Source organism: Convolutriloba macropyga, chromosome 7 (genome assembly GCF_964194025.1).
Source record: "Convolutriloba macropyga chromosome 7, txConMacr16.3, whole genome shotgun sequence".
Classification (NCBI taxonomy): Eukaryota; Metazoa; Xenacoelomorpha; order Acoela; family Convolutidae; genus Convolutriloba; species Convolutriloba macropyga.
In genome coordinates, this window is record NC_134474.1 from 19,785,106 (window position 1) to 19,803,083 (window position 17,978).

General features: G+C 32.9%; 1 protein-coding gene and 1 non-coding gene across 2 annotated transcripts in view; both read right to left on the minus strand.

Moving 5' to 3' along the window:
• Window positions 1–17,978, minus strand: part of LOC142342683 (tubby-related protein 4-like) — a 450,983-nt gene that overhangs the window by 112,447 nt on the left and 320,558 nt on the right. The window lies entirely within an intron of this gene.
• On the minus strand, window positions 13,958–14,030 carry Trnar-ccu (transfer RNA arginine (anticodon CCU)). The gene has a single exon. It is a non-coding gene; the product is annotated as a tRNA-Arg (tRNA).

A 17,978-nucleotide genomic window follows, 5' to 3' on the forward strand; every position in this document is an offset into this window, starting at 1 on the left:
CGTCTTTTTTTTTTTCAATCGGATCATAGAGTTGTCGAATGCTAACGAAAAGCAACGTAGGAGTCCCAATTTTTGTGTGGGTTGTAGTGGAAAAACAATTTTTGGTTTAGCTTGTATAGAAAAAAAGTTAGTCTCTTAGTTGGATTTTTCGTTTATTTGAAAATTTTATTTTAAAACGTCTTTTTTTTCAATCGGATCTTAGAGTTGTCGAATGCTAACGAAAAGCAACGTAGGAGTCCCACTTTTTGTGTGGGTTGTAGTGGAAAAACATTTTTTGGTTTAGCTTGTATAGAAAAAAAGTTAGTCTCTTAGTTGAATTTTTCGCTTATTTGAAAACTTTATTTTAAAACGTCTTTTTTTTCAATCGGATCTTAGAGTTGTCGAATGCTAACAAAAAGCAACGTAGGAGTCCCAATTTTTGTGTGGGTTGTAGTGGAAAAACAATTTTTGGTTTAGCTTGTATAGAAAAAAAGGTAGTCTCTTAGTTGGATTTTTCGCTTATTTGAAAATTTTATTTTAAAACGTCTTTTTTTTCAATCGGATCTTAGAGTTGTCGAATGCTAACGAAAAGCAACGTAGGAGTCCCAATTTTTGTGTGGGTTGTAGTGGAAAAACATTTTTTGGTTTAGCTTGTATAGAAAAAAGTTAGTCTTTTAGTTGGATTTTTCGCTTATTTGAAAAATTTATTTTAAAACGTCTTTTTTTTCAATCGGATCTTAGAGTTGTCGAATGCTAACGAAAAGCAACGTAGGAGTCCCACTTTTTGTGTGGGTTGTAGTGGAAAAACATTTTTTGGTTTAGCTTGTATAGAAAAAAGTTAGTCTTTTAGTTGGATTTTTCGCTTATTTGAAAATTTTATTTTAAAACGTCTTTTTTTTTCAATCGGATCATAGAGTTGTCGAATGCTAACGAAAAGCAACGTAGGAGTCCCATTTTTTGTGTGGGTTGTAGTGGAAAAACAATTTTTGGTTTAGCTTGTATAGAAAAAAAGTTAGTCTCTTAGTTGGATTTTTCGCTTATTTGAAAATTTTATTTTAAAACGTCTTTTTTTTCAATCGGATCTTAGAGTTGTCGAATGCTAACGAAAAGCAACGTAGCAGTCCCACTTTTTGTGTGGGTTGTAGTGGAAAAACATTTTTTGGTTTAGCTTGTATAGAAAAAAAGTTAGTCTCTTAGTTGGATTTTTCGCTTATTTGAAAACTTTATTTTAAAACGTCTTTTTTTTCAATCGGATCTTAGAGTTGTCGAATGCTAACGAAAAGCAACGTAGGAGTCCCACTTTTTGTGTGGGTTGTAGTGGAAAAACATTTTTTGGTTTAGCTTGTATAGAAAAAAAGTTAGTCTCTTAGTTGGATTTTTCGCATATTTGAAAATTTTATTTTAAAACGTCTTTTTTTTCAATCGGATCTTAGAGTTGTCGAATGCTAACGAAAAGCAACGTAGGAGTCCCACTTTTTGTGTGGGTTGTAGTGGAAAAACATTTTTTGGTTTAGCTTGTATAGAAAAAAAGTTACTCTCTTAGTTGGATTTTTCGCTTATTTGAAAATTTTATTTTAAAACGTCTTTTTTTTCCAATCGGATCTTAGAGTTGTCGAATGCTAACGAAAAGCAACGTAGGAGTCCCACTTTTTGTGTGGAATGTAGTGGAAAAACATTTTTTGGTTTAGCTTGTATAGAAAAAAAGTTAGTCTCTTAGTTGGATTTTTCGCTTATTTGAAAACTTTATTTTAAAACGTCTTTTTTTTCAATCGGATCTTAGAGTTGTCGAATGCTAACAAAAAGCAACGTAGGAGTCCCAATTTTTGTGTGGGTTGTAGTGGAAAAACAATTTTTGGTTTAGCTTGTATAGAAAAAAAGGTAGTCTCTTAGTTGGATTTTTCGCTTATTTGAAAATTTTATTTTAAAACGTCTTTTTTTTCAATCGGATCTTAGAGTTGTCGAATGCTAACGAAAAGCAACGTAGGAGTCCCAATTTTTGTGTGGGTTGTAGTGGAAAAACATTTTTTGGTTTAGCTTGTATAGAAAAAAGTTAGTCTTTTAGTTGGATTTTTCGCTTATTTGAAAAATTTATTTTAAAACGTCTTTTTTTTCAATCGGATCTTAGAGTTGTCGAATGCTAACGAAAAGCAACGTAGGAGTCCCAATTTTTGTGTGGGTTGTAGTGGAAAAACAATTTTTGGTTTAGCTTGTATAGAAAAAAAGGTAGTCTCTTAGTTGGATTTTTCGCTTATTTGAAAATTTTATTTTAAAACGTCTTTTTTTTCAATCGGATCTTAGAGTTGTCGAATGCTAACGAAAAGCAACGTAGGAGTCCCACTTTTTGTGTGGGTTGTAGTGGAAAAACATTTTTTGGTTTAGCTTGTATAGAAAAAAGTTAGTCTTTTAGTTGGATTTTTCGCTTATTTGAAAATTTTATTTTAAAACGTCTTTTTTTTTCAATCGGATCATAGAGTTGTCGAATGCTAACGAAAAGCAACGTAGGAGTCCCATTTTTTGTGTGGGTTGTAGTGGAAAAACAATTTTTGGTTTAGCTTGTATAGAAAAAAAGGTAGTCTCTTAGTTGGATTTTTCGCTTATTTGAAAATTTTATTTTAAAACGTCTTTTTTTTCAATCGGATCTTAGAGTTGTCGAATGCTAACGAAAAGCAACGTAGCAGTCCCACTTTTTGTGTGGGTTGTAGTGGAAAAACATTTTTTGGTTTAGCTTGTATAGAAAAAAAGTTAGTCTCTTAGTTGGATTTTTCGCTTATTTGAAAACTTTATTTTAAAACGTCTTTTTTTTCAATCGGATCTTAGAGTTGTCGAATGCTAACGAAAAGCAACGTAGGAGTCCCACTTTTTGTGTGGGTTGTAGTGGAAAAACATTTTTTGGTTTAGCTTGTATAGAAAAAAAGTTAGTCTCTTAGTTGGATTTTTCGCTTATTTGAAAACTTTATTTTAAAACGTCTTTTTTTTCAATCGGATCTTAGAGTTGTCGAATGCTAACGAAAAGCAACGTAGGAGTCCCACTTTTTGTGTGGGTTGTAGTGGAAAAACATTTTTTGGTTTAGCTTGTATAGAAAAAAAGTTAGTCTCTTAGTTGGATTTTTCGCTTATTTGAAAATTTTATTTTAAAACTTCTTTTTTTTCAATCGGATCTTAGAGTTGTCGAATGCTAACGAAAAGCAACGTAGGAGTCCCACTTTTTGTGTGGGTTGTAGTGGAAAAACATTTTTTGGTTTAGCTTGTATAGAAAAAAGTTAGTCTTTTAGTTGGATTTTTCGCTTATTTGAAAATTTTATTTTAAAACGTCTTTTTTTTTTCAATCGGATCATAGAGTTGTCGAATGCTAACGAAAAGCAACGTAGGAGTCCCAATTTTTGTGTGGGTTGTAGTGGAAAAACAATTTTTGGTTTAGCTTGTATAGAAAAAAAGTTAGTCTCTTAGTTGGATTTTTCGTTTATTTGAAAATTTTATTTTAAAACGTCTTTTTTTTCAATCGGATCTTAGAGTTGTCGAATGCTAACGAAAAGCAACGTAGGAGTCCCACTTTTTGTGTGGGTTGTAGTGGAAAAACATTTTTTGGTTTAGCTTGTATAGAAAAAAAAGGTTAGTCTCTTAGTTGGATTTTTCGCTTATTTGAAAACTTTATTTTAAAACGTCTTTTTTTTCAATCGGATCTTAGAGTTGTCGAATGCTAACAAAAAGCAACGTAGGAGTCCCAATTTTTGTGTGGGTTGTAGTGGAAAAACAATTTTTGGTTTAGCTTGTATAGAAAAAAAGGTAGTCTCTTAGTTGGATTTTTCGCTTATTTGAAAATTTTATTTTAAAACGTCTTTTTTTTCAATCGGATCTTAGAGTTGTCGAATGCTAACGAAAAGCAACGTAGGAGTCCCAATTTTTGTGTGGGTTGTAGTGGAAAAACATTTTTTGGTTTAGCTTGTATAGAAAAAAGTTAGTCTTTTAGTTGGATTTTTCGCTTATTTGAAAAATTTATTTTAAAACGTCTTTTTTTTCAATCGGATCTTAGAGTTGTCGAATGCTAACGAAAAGCAACGTAGGAGTCCCAATTTTTGTGTGGGTTGTAGTGGAAAAACAATTTTTGGTTTAGCTTGTATAGAAAAAAAGGTAGTCTCTTAGTTGGATTTTTCGCTTATTTGAAAATTTTATTTTAAAACGTCTTTTTTTTCAATCGGATCTTAGAGTTGTCGAATGCTAACGAAAAGCAACGTAGGAGTCCCACTTTTTGTGTGGGTTGTAGTGGAAAAACATTTTTTGGTTTAGCTTGTATAGAAAAAAGTTAGTCTTTTAGTTGGATTTTTCGCTTATTTGAAAATTTTATTTTAAAACGTCTTTTTTTTTCAATCGGATCATAGAGTTGTCGAATGCTAACGAAAAGCAACGTAGGAGTCCCATTTTTTGTGTGGGTTGTAGTGGAAAAACAATTTTTGGTTTAGCTTGTATAGAAAAAAAGTTAGTCTCTTAGTTGGATTTTTCGCTTATTTGAAAATTTTATTTTAAAACGTCTTTTTTTTCAATCGGATCTTAGAGTTGTCGAATGCTAACGAAAAGCAACGTAGCAGTCCCACTTTTTGTGTGGGTTGTAGTGGAAAAACATTTTTTGGTTTAGCTTGTATAGAAAAAAAGTTAGTCTCTTAGTTGGATTTTTCGCTTATTTGAAAACTTTATTTTAAAACGTCTTTTTTTTCAATCGGATCTTAGAGTTGTCGAATGCTAACGAAAAGCAACGTAGGAGTCCCACTTTTTGTGTGGGTTGTAGTGGAAAAACATTTTTTGGTTTAGCTTGTATAGAAAAAAAAGTTAGTCTCTTAGTTGGATTTTTCGCATATTTGAAAATTTTATTTTAAAACGTCTTTTTTTTCAATCGGATCTTAGAGTTGTCGAATGCTAACGAAAAGCAACGTAGGAGTCCCACTTTTTGTGTGGGTTGTAGTGGAAAAACATTTTTTGGTTTAGCTTGTATAGAAAAAAAGTTACTCTCTTAGTTGGATTTTTCGCTTATTTGAAAATTTTATTTTAAAACGTCTTTTTTTTCCAATCGGATCTTAGAGTTGTCGAATGCTAACGAAAAGCAACGTAGGAGTCCCACTTTTTGTGTGGAATGTAGTGGAAAAACATTTTTTGGTTTAGCTTGTATAGAAAAGAAGTTCGACAATGAGAATAGTTGGAACATTATGTGCAGTCGCACATAAACGAACCTCCTTGTTTCATTCTGGTTTTAATCTTTATTATATTTATTATTATATTTATGACATTATTATACTTTTATTATTATTTTCTACTTTGTCTGGTCTGTTTAGTGTTTCTGTTTTGGAGAGAGCTTTTCGAGCCTAGTTTTTTTATCTAGCTCTGCTCAATTCTCCTATAGTTGTTTGTTTGTAACTCCGCCGTAGCCGGTCCCCAGCCCGGTTGAGAAAAGGAGGAGGGGAACACACCCAAAACATACTGGAAAATCTCAAAGAGTTGTTCGTTAGTTCAACTGTAGATTTTTTCCGACAGTATTTAACCTATTTCAGCTCTCGAAACGTCCTCTGATCAGACAAAAGTGCGGTCGAAACGTCGCTCCGATCATTTCTTGCATTTTTTTTTCCGCTCAAATTCCGATCATTTCTTGCATTTTTGATTCCGCTCAAATTCCGCTCATATCTTGCATTTTTTTTCCGCTCAAATTCCGATCATTTCTTGCATTTTTGATTCCGCTCAAATTCCGCTCATATCTTGCATTTTTGATTCCGCTCAAATTCCGCTCATTTCTTGCATTTTTTATTCCGCTCAAATTCCGCTCATTTCTTGCATTTTTTTCCGCTCAAATTCTGCTCATTCCGGTCAAAAAAATGTAAGGGCTTTGAGCGGAATTTGCTAAACTGTCCGCTCAAATTCCGCTCATTTCTTGCATTTTTTTTTCCGCTCATTCCTCGGCCCGGGTAATACTACATTATGTTTTCGTTTTGTTGAGCAGTTTTCTTTTTCTCATAAAATAGCAGTTGTTCTTACAATACTTTAAAAGTTTTATTGTTACTCATTTAGATATATTCATCTATGGTTTCCTTGTATTAGTTTTACCGTTGTTCGCTTTTTATCGTATCACTATACTTGTTTTGGATGACAATTTGAAATTCTGTTTGCCTTAGAATTAGTTTTGATTGGACGGCCTAGTTGCGGTAAATTTGCTATGTTTTATATAAACACTGAATCTTTTTGAGCCAGACTTGGAATCACCTCTGCTTTTGTTTCTTGTCAATGGGTTTGTTTTCGATTTTCTCCGATGTCTAATTGATTGGTTTTAAAATCTTTGAAATGTCTGCCTTCCTTTGCGTTGATTGAAGTTTTAAATGGTGTTTTTGCTTTGGTCTTCATTTGAGCCACTTGTTAACATTTTGAGTCCATCGTAATGCCTTTTTCATTGTTTTCACATCTTCGAAGTCCATTTCTATGTCCTGTAATGAAAAAACACGAAAAAGACCAGAGATTTGATTTCTGCGCCTGTTAGGGCTACTTACTATTAGATTAAACAACAGCACCAGCACTTTTTTTACAAAATTTATTTGATCTTATTGAGTTTTTTTGTTTTTCTTGTTCCACTTCGATGTTTGATTTTACGATTCTGTAACAAGAGTAATTTTAAAAGTTATTTTGTAACTTTGTGAAGAAACTGCGATATGCCATCATTGTAAATAGTAAAGGCTTGTTCCAGATGTCAAACCAAGCTCTGCTCAATTATTGTTCCGACCCCCACTTTAGTGGGGAGGAGGAACTATATACTCAACTGGTTTTTTTTTGTTCAGTCAATTTTGACCGATCGATATATTCATCGTAGAGAATTGTGAAAGATATCATTGAAAAGCCCGTCCAGCGTAGAATACGGAAATAAAAAGATTTTTTCGTTTTTCGTTTTTTCCAGGGAGTTATCGATGTTTAAAATTTTGTGAACATTCGACTGTTTTTGTTCACATTTTCAGTAATTTTTGCTAAAATTTGGCACAATTTCGCGAATATATTCAAAATAAGTTAAAATTTTTAAAGGCAAAGTGTTGCTGTTACCGTTAGAGATAGAAGAGCGTTGCTGAATTGTTTGATTGAAGTTATTTTTGGCTAAAATTCGCGATGAAATTTTCAAAATTCAAACTTTTTTCATCAAAAATGGCACAAAATATTCTTTTTTGGTACACTTCGTTAAAGTTTGCCAGACTTAGTGACCTAGAAACCTTAAAACAGACTCCCTAATTTCAAAAAGAGCGCTGGTTTTAATTAGGCGCCGTATAAAAGTCTTCTGGATATAAAACTTTGCCATTTTTTGCAGATTTGTCTCGATAATTATACAAAATGCATCGTTCTTTTTATTAATATTTGAAGAATTCCACGAAACAATTTTTTCTAATTCGCAAACACTTGGGACACTTGGTCTGTTTGCTGGGCGCGCGACAAAATCAGGTGGAGGTTCGACAATATCATGGATTCTTAGAATCAGAGACTTTTTGGTTTTTTTTTGATGCTGCCTTTTTCAAAATATTTTGCTTTTGTTTTTTTAGTGTTAATTACTGACAACAGTTTTTATTCACGGCCCTTTTAATGATGGCCCTACTTTACGTAAATGCGAGGCCAAATCTAGATATAGTTTAATTTCAGAGAACCAAAGGGTTTTTATGGCTTTGAGGAAGAGTTTTATTAAAATTTAACTGAATTCTTGTCATTTGCCTTCAATTGTTATTTTTTTGGCAGATCTAAACTTCTTCCTCAAGAGGTGCATGTGGACTTTTTCTATTTTTTCGGTTTTTACCTAATGTCTCTTATGTTATTGAATGTATTTGTTTTAGGGGGATTTCTGTGATTTTTTGAACTTGTCACATTTTATAATATTTTACTAAACATTTTGTTTATTCTCATTCATTACAGGTCGATCTCTCCTCCGTATAGAAAACAAACTAATTATTTGGCCGATTGTTTTAACAGAAAATTTTCTTGCTTTTGGTACTACGAGTTTTCATACAAACTTTTCTGATTTTTGTGCATAATTTCCCATTTTTGCTGTTGTTTTTGTCTCTTTGGTAAATTCTAACATCATTTAACAATCTAACTGAAAAAAACAATTACAACATTTGAAACTGAACATCTTTTTGTTTTCATAACATATGATTTGAGGGGCTGCGACACCGTTCTCTTGCAGAACTTGGCTGAGTTTTTTATTTTTGCCCTTTATTTGTTATCATTTTTTGTTGTCACATGCCAAATATTGTGTAATTAAAGGTCTCCGTGGCCAACTATAGATAAACAGCTGAATTTAATAACTGATACCGGTAAATAGCTAATGGTTGTTCTGATTTAGGAACTAAATTTCTAAAAAAAAAAAGAGAAATAGTATTCGTCAACTTATCCCTTTTTATTAATATTTGAAGAATTCCACGCAACAATTGGTCTAATTCGCAAACACTTGGAACACTTGGTCGGTTTGCTGGTTGCACGACAAAATCAGGGGGAGGTTCGACAATATCATGGATTCTTAGAATCAAAGACTTCTTGGTTTTTATTTTGATGCTGCCTTTTTTCAAAATATTTTGATTTGTTTTTTTTAGTGTTAATTACTGACAACATTTTTTATTCACGGCCCTATTAATGATGGCCCTAATTTACGTATTTTTTCGGCCAAATTTAGATATAGTTTAACTTCAGAGAACCAAAGGATTTTTATGTCTTTGAGGAAGAGTTTTAGTAAAATATAACTGAATTCTTGTTTTTTGCCTTCAACTGTTGTTCTTTTGGCAGTCTGAATTTTAAGTTTAACCACTCAAAGATCTAAATTTTATCCTCAAGAAGTGCATATGGACGTTTTTATTCTTTCGGTTGTTACCTAATGTCTCTTAATTAATGAATGTATTTGTTTTAGGGAAATTTCAGCGATTTTTTGAACTTAACATTTTTTATAATATTTTAGTCAACATTTTGTTTATTCTCATTAAGTACAAGTCAATCTCTCCTCTGTATAGAAGACAGACCAATTTTGTGGCCGATTGTTTTAACAGAAGGTTTTCTTGCTTTTGGTACTACGAGTTTTTCTGATTTTTGTGAATAATTTCCAATTTTTGTTGTTGTTTTTGTTTCTTTGGTAAATTGGAACATTATTAAACAATCCAACTGAAAAAAACATTTGCAACATTTGAAACTGAACATTTTTTTGTTTTCATAGCATATGTTTTAAGAGGCTTCGACACCGTTCTCTTGCAGAACTTTGCAGAGTTTTTTATTTTTGCCCTTTATTTGTTGTTAATTTTTGTTGTCATATGCCAAATATTGTGTAATTAAAGGTCTCAGTGGCCAAGTGTAGATAAACAAGTGAACTTCATAATTGATACCGGTAACTAGCTAATGGTTGTTCTGACTTTCGAATTATATTTCTGAAAAAAAAGTGTAATAGTATTCGTTAACTTTTCCCTTCTTGTTCTGGTTTGCGTTTTTTCTTCGTATTATACAAAGTTGTATCATTTTCGCAAATTAGCCTCACTATTTAGAGCTATTTTTAATGTTTTGTTGAATCAAACAATAATTTTTCTGTTGTTTAAACGTTTCAAATGTCCTCAGTGCTTAGTCAGTTTGTTTCAGAAAAATTTTGTGAAGTTTAGATACATTTCAGTTTTTGTCGTTCTTTTTGTTGTCAGTTTGTGATAGTCGTTATACAAAAAGACGTAATGGTGGTTGATGAAGACGCAAATATTATATTCTCGCGGTTAATATTTATAAATTTAATGGCTTCAAAACTGTGGTTTCGTAAAGTTGTTTGTGAGAATTATTAGTTTAGCTTGTATTTAATGTTATTTTATATTCTTATGACTTAGTCTCATTAATATCAGTCGCAATTAATTTTCTGAAGAGTTGCAAGACAAATTGTTGACTCTTTTAGTCGAAAGCTTTTGTTGGCTATGAATTTTGAAAATATTTGTTTTTAATAAAAAAAAGATAGACTTTTGAGATCTGCCAATTTTATTTGTGTTAAATTGTAGCTAAGCATCTCTATATACAAATCACATCATTTATCTATTGAAATACAATTTGCTCTTCATAACAGTTTTATTTTCCTCAAATTGTCTTTCATCTTGGAACAACCAGTTTTCATAAAACCAATTTGTGTGATTTTTGCATATTTGCCCATTTTTTGTAGGTTTTTTGTTCTCTTTTCACAGTACCACAATAATGGGCGTCATTTGATTTACAAATTTTGTTGCCTCTAAGAAAGGCAAACGAAAATTTTTTTGTTTTAGAGATCAGCTTAATATTTAATTGATTGGGGGGACATCGTTTTCGTGCATTATTTTTCGTGCAAAATTTTAGTATTTGCCTGTTTTTGTCGTTTTTTTGTAGTCGTATGACATATCCTGGATAATGAAAGGCCTCAGTCGCTCTCTAATGAGGTATAAAAGACTCTCTCAATGATGTCATTTGATGCGTAATTGTTCTAATCAGTTCGAATTTAATTCCTTTTAAAAAAAGCAATGTTTTAAAACACTTTGCCCATTTTGAACATTTCTAGTCGACTTGTTGTCAAGTCGCACTGAAAAAAAGTCCCTTATTTTGTTCCAAAAAAATGCCGGTTAATCTTCTGAGTATAAGTTTTGTCCTTTGCCATGTTGATTTGTTTATTTGTGGTTTTCAATAAATGGACAGGGAGTGTTGGTCGTAATTAATATTTTTAACTATTTGATTTTTTTGTCGTCTTGGCTGGTAGTCATATTATGGTAGCCACATGTCTCATAAAACCTCTAGAGTAAATTTTTTTTGTTCTTTTAGTAGTTTGTTGAACGATATGTTGATATGTTAATTTTTTTGTCTCTTCCTCATTTGGTAGACAAATAAGTGAAAAATGTAGATGAGCGGGGTCGGAACTTAATGTGCAAATGTACATTACCGAGCCTCCTTGTTTGGTTTGCTTACGCTTTAAAATTTGTTGACACTATCAGTTCTATAATCAGAACATTCAGCTTAATATTAAAAAATGTCGAAGTATAAAGCGAAAAGAAAAGCAATAAAAAAATTTCAAAAATCTTTGATACTTTTTTGACTTCTCCTATTAACAAAGCAGCGAAGTTCTGATCACAATTAAAACGCAGAAAAGACACTTGTGAATGATGTGGAAGAATTTAATAACGGTTTTCTCCCATTTTGTTATAAATTTTTAAAAAAATACTCATCTTAATTATTACAAAATAAGAGATCTGCCGCAAAGGAAACTTTTTAACAACCCTTAGAAATATAGGCAAAGCAAACTTAAAAAAGTTTTTTAAAACTTGAAACCGAAAAAGACTAAATGACATATTTCAAAGTTTGCTCATATTGATGATATAAACGTCTTAAAAATCAGTAGCCTCCCTAAAGCAAATTGAACAGCGAAAAAATATTTGAGAACTCTTTAACGTTAACTAGCAAAAATTGACGCTACATCTATTCTTATTAAAACTAAATTTCATAAAAACATTTTTTACACCTTTATTTTTATGTGGTACCACTCTGGTACAAAAGCATAAGTATTTCTTTTGAATTATTTTACATTTCAAAGTGCATAGAAAGTACACAATTGGAGCTGTATTGATTGTACATAAACCGTTACGATAAAAGTTACGGATAAAACCTTTCCACAATATATTGATCATGCCCAAACTTATTCTGAAAGTTTATTTGTAACGTGAATTTTTATGCGGTTAGGGTTGACGCAAGATTTAGCACGATCTGACGAGATAAAAATTCAAAACCGATTGGGGTAATTGAGATTCTTTTTTTCTATCTATTTTTTAATCATAGATTTCAGAAAACACTTGTATGTCAACTCATGATATCTATCCTATATGTCGCGTTCAAAACGCTAATCAGTTACAACTCCGGAGTTTGTATTTTATATCAATTTGCAAAATATTCTTTAAAATTGTCCTAAAAATATCTCAATACAAATTTATGGAGCAATTGCACAGAGTTAGTGAGTTTGTTTGGCTACCATTTTTTTTACTCAAATGAGCGCAATTGTAAAGAACGTTTGGGCGACAAATTTGAGAAACCTAAAAAAGTGAGTTAAATTTTAAAATGACAAATTTACTTTAATCCTAATTTCGTTTCTTTCATTAGTTAATTCTGAAACATGAAAAGAACATAAGAAGAAACATCAAAACTAAAAAATAGAGTGAATCACGGGTCTGTTATAATAATCCGTTTGCCAATAGGACACTTATTACCAGTAGAGGAAGCGAGTAATTAATTGATAGTGGGTGTGAAAATTTTTGGTGTCCAAGTAAAGGTAGTATCTGGGACCACTGATTGGTTGCACCAATTTGGATCAAACTCATATTATATTTTTATTTTATTATTAACTATTTTATTAATAATTTTTTTAATTTTATTATTATTATAAAAATATTATAAAAATATTATAAAATATTTTATCATTTGCATTATTAACTATTTTATTTTTTGCGACCGAAGTGGGAATTCTTCTAAGACGAAATTTCAAGTCATGGTCAGGTTAAAGTTTTCATTTTGCATAAAAATACAATAATGTATTACTGATAAAAAATATTTATCGCTGGTAGAGTGTACAAAGTGGATTATTAATTTTTTTCAAAACTTTTTGTCTGCCTCTATTATCACAAAACGCAAATGATTAAGGCAATTTTGCTGATAATCAGAAAAGATCTAAGTTTTTGAGTCTGCAGATAACGCTGGATAAGATTTTCTTCCCTTGCCGTTAACGACTAGATTTACTCAGCGGTACTTGCATTTCTCACTTCACGATATTATATGTCAGTTTTCATACAAAGTTCAACGCACACAATTTTGATAAATTAAAAAACGACTTTAACAGAGCAATTCGCAAAATTTATGACAACTTGGGGGATTAATTGAAAAAGAAGGCTTCGGCAGTTGGCTTATGCACCTTATTATTATATTAATTATTTAAATTGCATCTTTTCTATTTGTGCCCCTCGCCCAGCTTAGTAGGTGCATATTATTTGCAGCCCCGAGCCGCACGTGCCATATTTTTACAGAGATTTACTATGTAATGACATGTGCTCTGTAAGATCATAACATACAGAGGGGCACAAACGGAAAAGATCCATTTAATCATTTGGGGATCCTATAGCTGAAATTTAGGCACCCCCCAAAAATTAATGTTTTGCTCCCTTCTGAAAAGTTTATTTATTTTCATAATATCGTTCCTAGTATAGTACATCAACAACCATATATGTAGCAGTTTTCAAGAAAGTTATAGTTTTTAACCCCTTTACAAAGCTCGTAATTACTAAAAATGCAATAACAACAAGTTTTTGGTTGATGCTTACATTATGCGCAGTGACTTATTGCTATACACATATTATTTTCAAACCTCGGCTCTAATAGTATTTTCTAAATGCCTATTCATACGTATACATAGGTAATAACTCAAATGTATACATAATGTTTAAACATATACAAATGGGGGGTGCCTAATTTACTGGGGGGGGGGGGGGGGGGGGGCCGCTAGCGGAAAAGATCCTCATTTGGTTACTATTAGAGCCCATTAAACCTTTCCAAACGTCTATCGGAGCCATCAAATTGTGGCTTCATATAATACAATTCTATATGCAAGCTCGAAATTAACCTTTCCCCGTGGGATTGTATTTTAAGAAAACACTTTAAAACGTTTAAAACGTCCCAAAACCTATAATAGCAGAACACTTATTCTATATTGAAAGCAATATATAGCGAAAAGTGTACCCGCGGCGAGACTCATTTGGTTACTATTAGAGCCCATTAAACCTTTCCAAACGTCTATCGGAGCCATCAAATTGTGGCTTCATATAATACAATTCTATATGCAAGCTCGAAATTAACCTTTCCCCGTGGGATTGTATTTTAAGAAAACACTTTAAAACGTTTAAAACGTCCCAAAACCTATAATAGCAGAACACTTATCTATATTGAAAGCAATATATAGCGAAAAGTGTACCCGCGGCGAGACTCGAACTCGCAATCTTCTGGTTAGGAGCCAGACGCCTTATCCATTAGGCCACGCGGGCTTGGTGTTAGGTGAGTGCGATACAAAACCAAATCAACCAATTGAACTGAATGGAACTGACTTGAATAAACAATACAACCTTAAAAATAATACTGTATAAAAAATTTATGGTTGGGCACAGAATACGAGCAGATTTAGTCAAAAGTTAAATCGGCCTGTTATGGAACCGTCTCAAAAACAAACAAGGAAAAAGCGAAGCTTTATGAAATCAAGCTAATCCGCCCCTACTGCAGATTACGGTCGTTGCGTTGCCCCCTTAGGCTGCAAGGTTTTTTAAATCAAATCTATAAAAATAAAATTCTTTTTTTTAACCATAACAAAAAGTTGGCTAAACACCTACATTTTAAGAATCACTTTATAAACATATGAATAGCAGTAGAAATAACTTCTAAAGCCTTGTACTTGTTCATCTATTTCCCCGATAGCAGTTAAAACTTCATTTGGATCTTTTCCGTTGTTGCCCAAGCACCCTCCCCCCACCGCCACGCAGCCCCCGTTGTGTTACATCATAAGAATGGCTTTCAATAATTTTTACGGATCTTTTCAACAATTGCCCCCCTTTTGCAAAATGGGGGGGGGGGGGCTATTCTTGAATAGAATTTATTACAATTCAAAGAATTTTGAATATTGTATTGAGGCGCTGTCTTTTTTTTAAAGATCTATTCACACTTTTTCATGATTTTTGAAGTCAAAGTAGAGTAGTGATTTTGGTCACGCCGAAACAGGAAATGGAGCGAAAAACCAAGTGATTTGCGGCCTAATCTGGCCTAATCTAAGAGGATGGGGTAAGTTGTTAGATTTGGAGTAACTATGGATGTTGAGAAAATCCGGGAAATAACTTGTTTTCCTTGAGTTTGCAGGGTTTTCAATCCAGTATTTGCACCCATTTTTCTTTGACCTTTTTGGCTTTTGTACATATGATACTAGTGCGATTTTAATTAGTTTTGCAAAAGTGCAGTCTCTCTAATGATGCTCCGTATCTGGTTTCGGCTCCTTTCTACCATAAAATCATCTTGATAAGCGGGTGTTTCCAAGCTCAAGGTTCTCCCAAATCTTTCTGTGAAAATTACGGGCAAGTCTGCCAATCCGTAATATTTTTAAAATACAGCGTTAAATTCCTTCCCCGAATCTTTCCTGTAAACTTTTTGAAGGGCTTCAGCCATTCTTTTTGTCCAAAAGTTCACTCTAGGTTCAAAGATTATTCCAGGTTCAAAAGTGTACTCGAGATATATTTAGTGGTCAGTTCTTGATTTCCATATATTATTTGTACCATAACATTTTTGATATAGCGCTAGCTATTTCGATGTTTCTCTTGCCGTTTTGATCTTTTGACGATAGCGTCACTTCTGTTTGTTACCACTACCGAGCCGGTCAATTGGTCCTCTCGGCCTCACTTTTATTTAGTAGACTGCTTTAATGGCTTTTTCGAAAAATTTTGGTCTTTGGATGGTTTTGAAGATACGAAGGAACAATTTGACCTCCTTGTGTTAATTAATCTATATCTCTCTCAATATCACATTGTATCTGAAATTGTCCACTGCAATGTTAACCTTAAAAAGTTCGAACTGGTGAGTTAATTTGATTACTTATTAGTTGTTCCTTTGTACAAAAAATTTTTCAACAATTTTTTTGAAGTTCGTTTATTCAGATTATTTCACGTGACGCGCTTTAATGTTTAATTTTATGATTATGTAGAGTCCTGGTAACGGCATTGTGCTGGCTTCTGCAAAGCACAATCTCTTAATTGGATTTTTTCAATTTTTTCGAGTTGCCTCAATCCGTCGAAATTCCGGTTGCCAAGAGTTTTCGGATCACCGGCTGTTTCTCGTCACCCACGAAATGGTGTTACCCTCCTTTAAATTTAAAACAATATATTGTTGGTATCGAAATTAAGATGCCTGTAAAGCTGGAAAATAGTTTTAATTTTAATATTATTTTTTATCTCAAACTTAAACCTAAATGTCTAACAACTATTTCTATTTCTACCCGAAGTCTATTTTTATCCTATTTTCTCACGAGGGTATTTTCCGTGTCATAGAGTACCTCTTAAATGGTTATATTCATTGGTAATACCTTGATCTGATTTTTTGTTTTGGTGTCTTTTTCCTTGTTCTTCTTAACCATTTGAGTTGTTCTCTCGAGGTCCCATTCTTACAATGGTTTTGTTGGTCATTACTCCACAAGAAAGCATTTTTCGCGGCTCAAGATTTTCTTGTTTGAACTTGCTTAGTATTCTGAATAAAGTGTATTGGTAGCAGTGTTCTTAGGACTATTATGATTTCGTAAAGTTAGCGTGAAATTCAATTCTTTATTTTGGTTTCTTTTGTTTTGTTCCAAAGAAAAGTTTCTCAGGAAGTCAATTACTTCGGTCAGTTTTTGAGGTGCAAATGTTTTTAGATTTTGACGGCTATTCGTTCAATAAACGAGTAAACTTAACGTGTACTTGATATCATCGACCCCGTTACCAGTATTGAAACAGGATAAAGAACAGGTCACCAAAAACAAAATTCGTAGAAGTATTCAACAAATTGAATGTAGGTGTAGAATGCCCAGTAGTTGAAAGAGTTGACAACAGGAATAAGTTAATTATTAAAACGAAATAATCTCGAATGAAGCAGATTGAATGGGAAAAGAAACAAGGTGAAGCAAGTGGAAGCGAATTCGACCAAAAATGACTAAGCAGTTTCAGCAACGATAATTTTATAAGGAAACCTGCTAAAAAACTTTGAATCGGTTAAAACTTATCAGTTAGCTGCATTTTTTATCACCGGAAAAAAGGAAGAGTAGGTGAATTCTCAGAAACAAAAAAACAGTCTTTGAGTCAAAAACAACTTAGTCGGGAAAAAATCTGCGGGGCTTTACGACTACCCTAAGGCGTTCACCGATGGGAGTCAACGGTTTGATTAATCGGGAGACAACATCTTCCCCAAAAAAAACTTGACTTAATCGTGTAGCTGGCCAAAATCCCCAAGTGTGGAGTCTTCAAGCATTCTTGCTAAATTATGGACCTTGAGATTCCTTGAATCGTTGTTGCATTTTGAACGAATTTGTTGGCTTGGAATATATTCTCCGAAAAATTGATTCTAGAAATGACCACATAGTTGCTGTGATGTACTTCAAGCTTTTGAGATAATCTTTTCATCTCCGATAAAAACCCAAGGAAGCAAACTAACGGAAGACCTAACATGTTAAAAAGTGGTATGGAGTAGGAACTAGGTGATCATTCATTTCACTAGGAATATTTGTGAGGTGTCGAGAATTCATATTTGCCTCTATATAAAACGTAACTGTACATAAAATTTCGTCGCTGAAAGTTTTTGATCCAATGAATTTACTGAAAAATGGTTGAAAAATCTGCCCTAGTTCCCCTAAATGCCATTGAAATGTTAAGTTGCTGGAGGGGCGTGACTCCATCTTGTTCCCAATTTGATCAAATGCACTTGGAATAGCGCATTAGCTTGTTTGAATCTTCTACACCGTCACCTGGACTTATCGAGTAAAAAGAAACAAAAGGCAACAACCAGCACAAATCTGACCCAAATGCTAGGTTTTTTCAAATCGACAACAATTTTTTGTACTACAGAATCGAAAAAATAAATACCTTTAGATGCCGAGAATTAAATATGACGTGATCGGGGCAACCATGTCTTTCTTTACAAAATTCTGACTGTCTTGAAGTTCATCTACAGTATGGGATCATGTGGTTAACACCGCAACTACGGTTTCAGCCGTCTGCCGAATTATATCAAATCAAACAGAGGTGAGACATCCAATAGTTCGTCCAACAATTGGCCTTGAAAATTTTCTCTCGGAATATAAGTGTTCTCAGCCAATAAAAAACATGTGTGCTTTCAGTCAGAAATATGACTTCTCTGCCTTCTTCTCCGACTTGCTAATCTATGGACCTTTGGATTCCTTGAATTTTTGATGCATTTGGAAAAAATTTAAT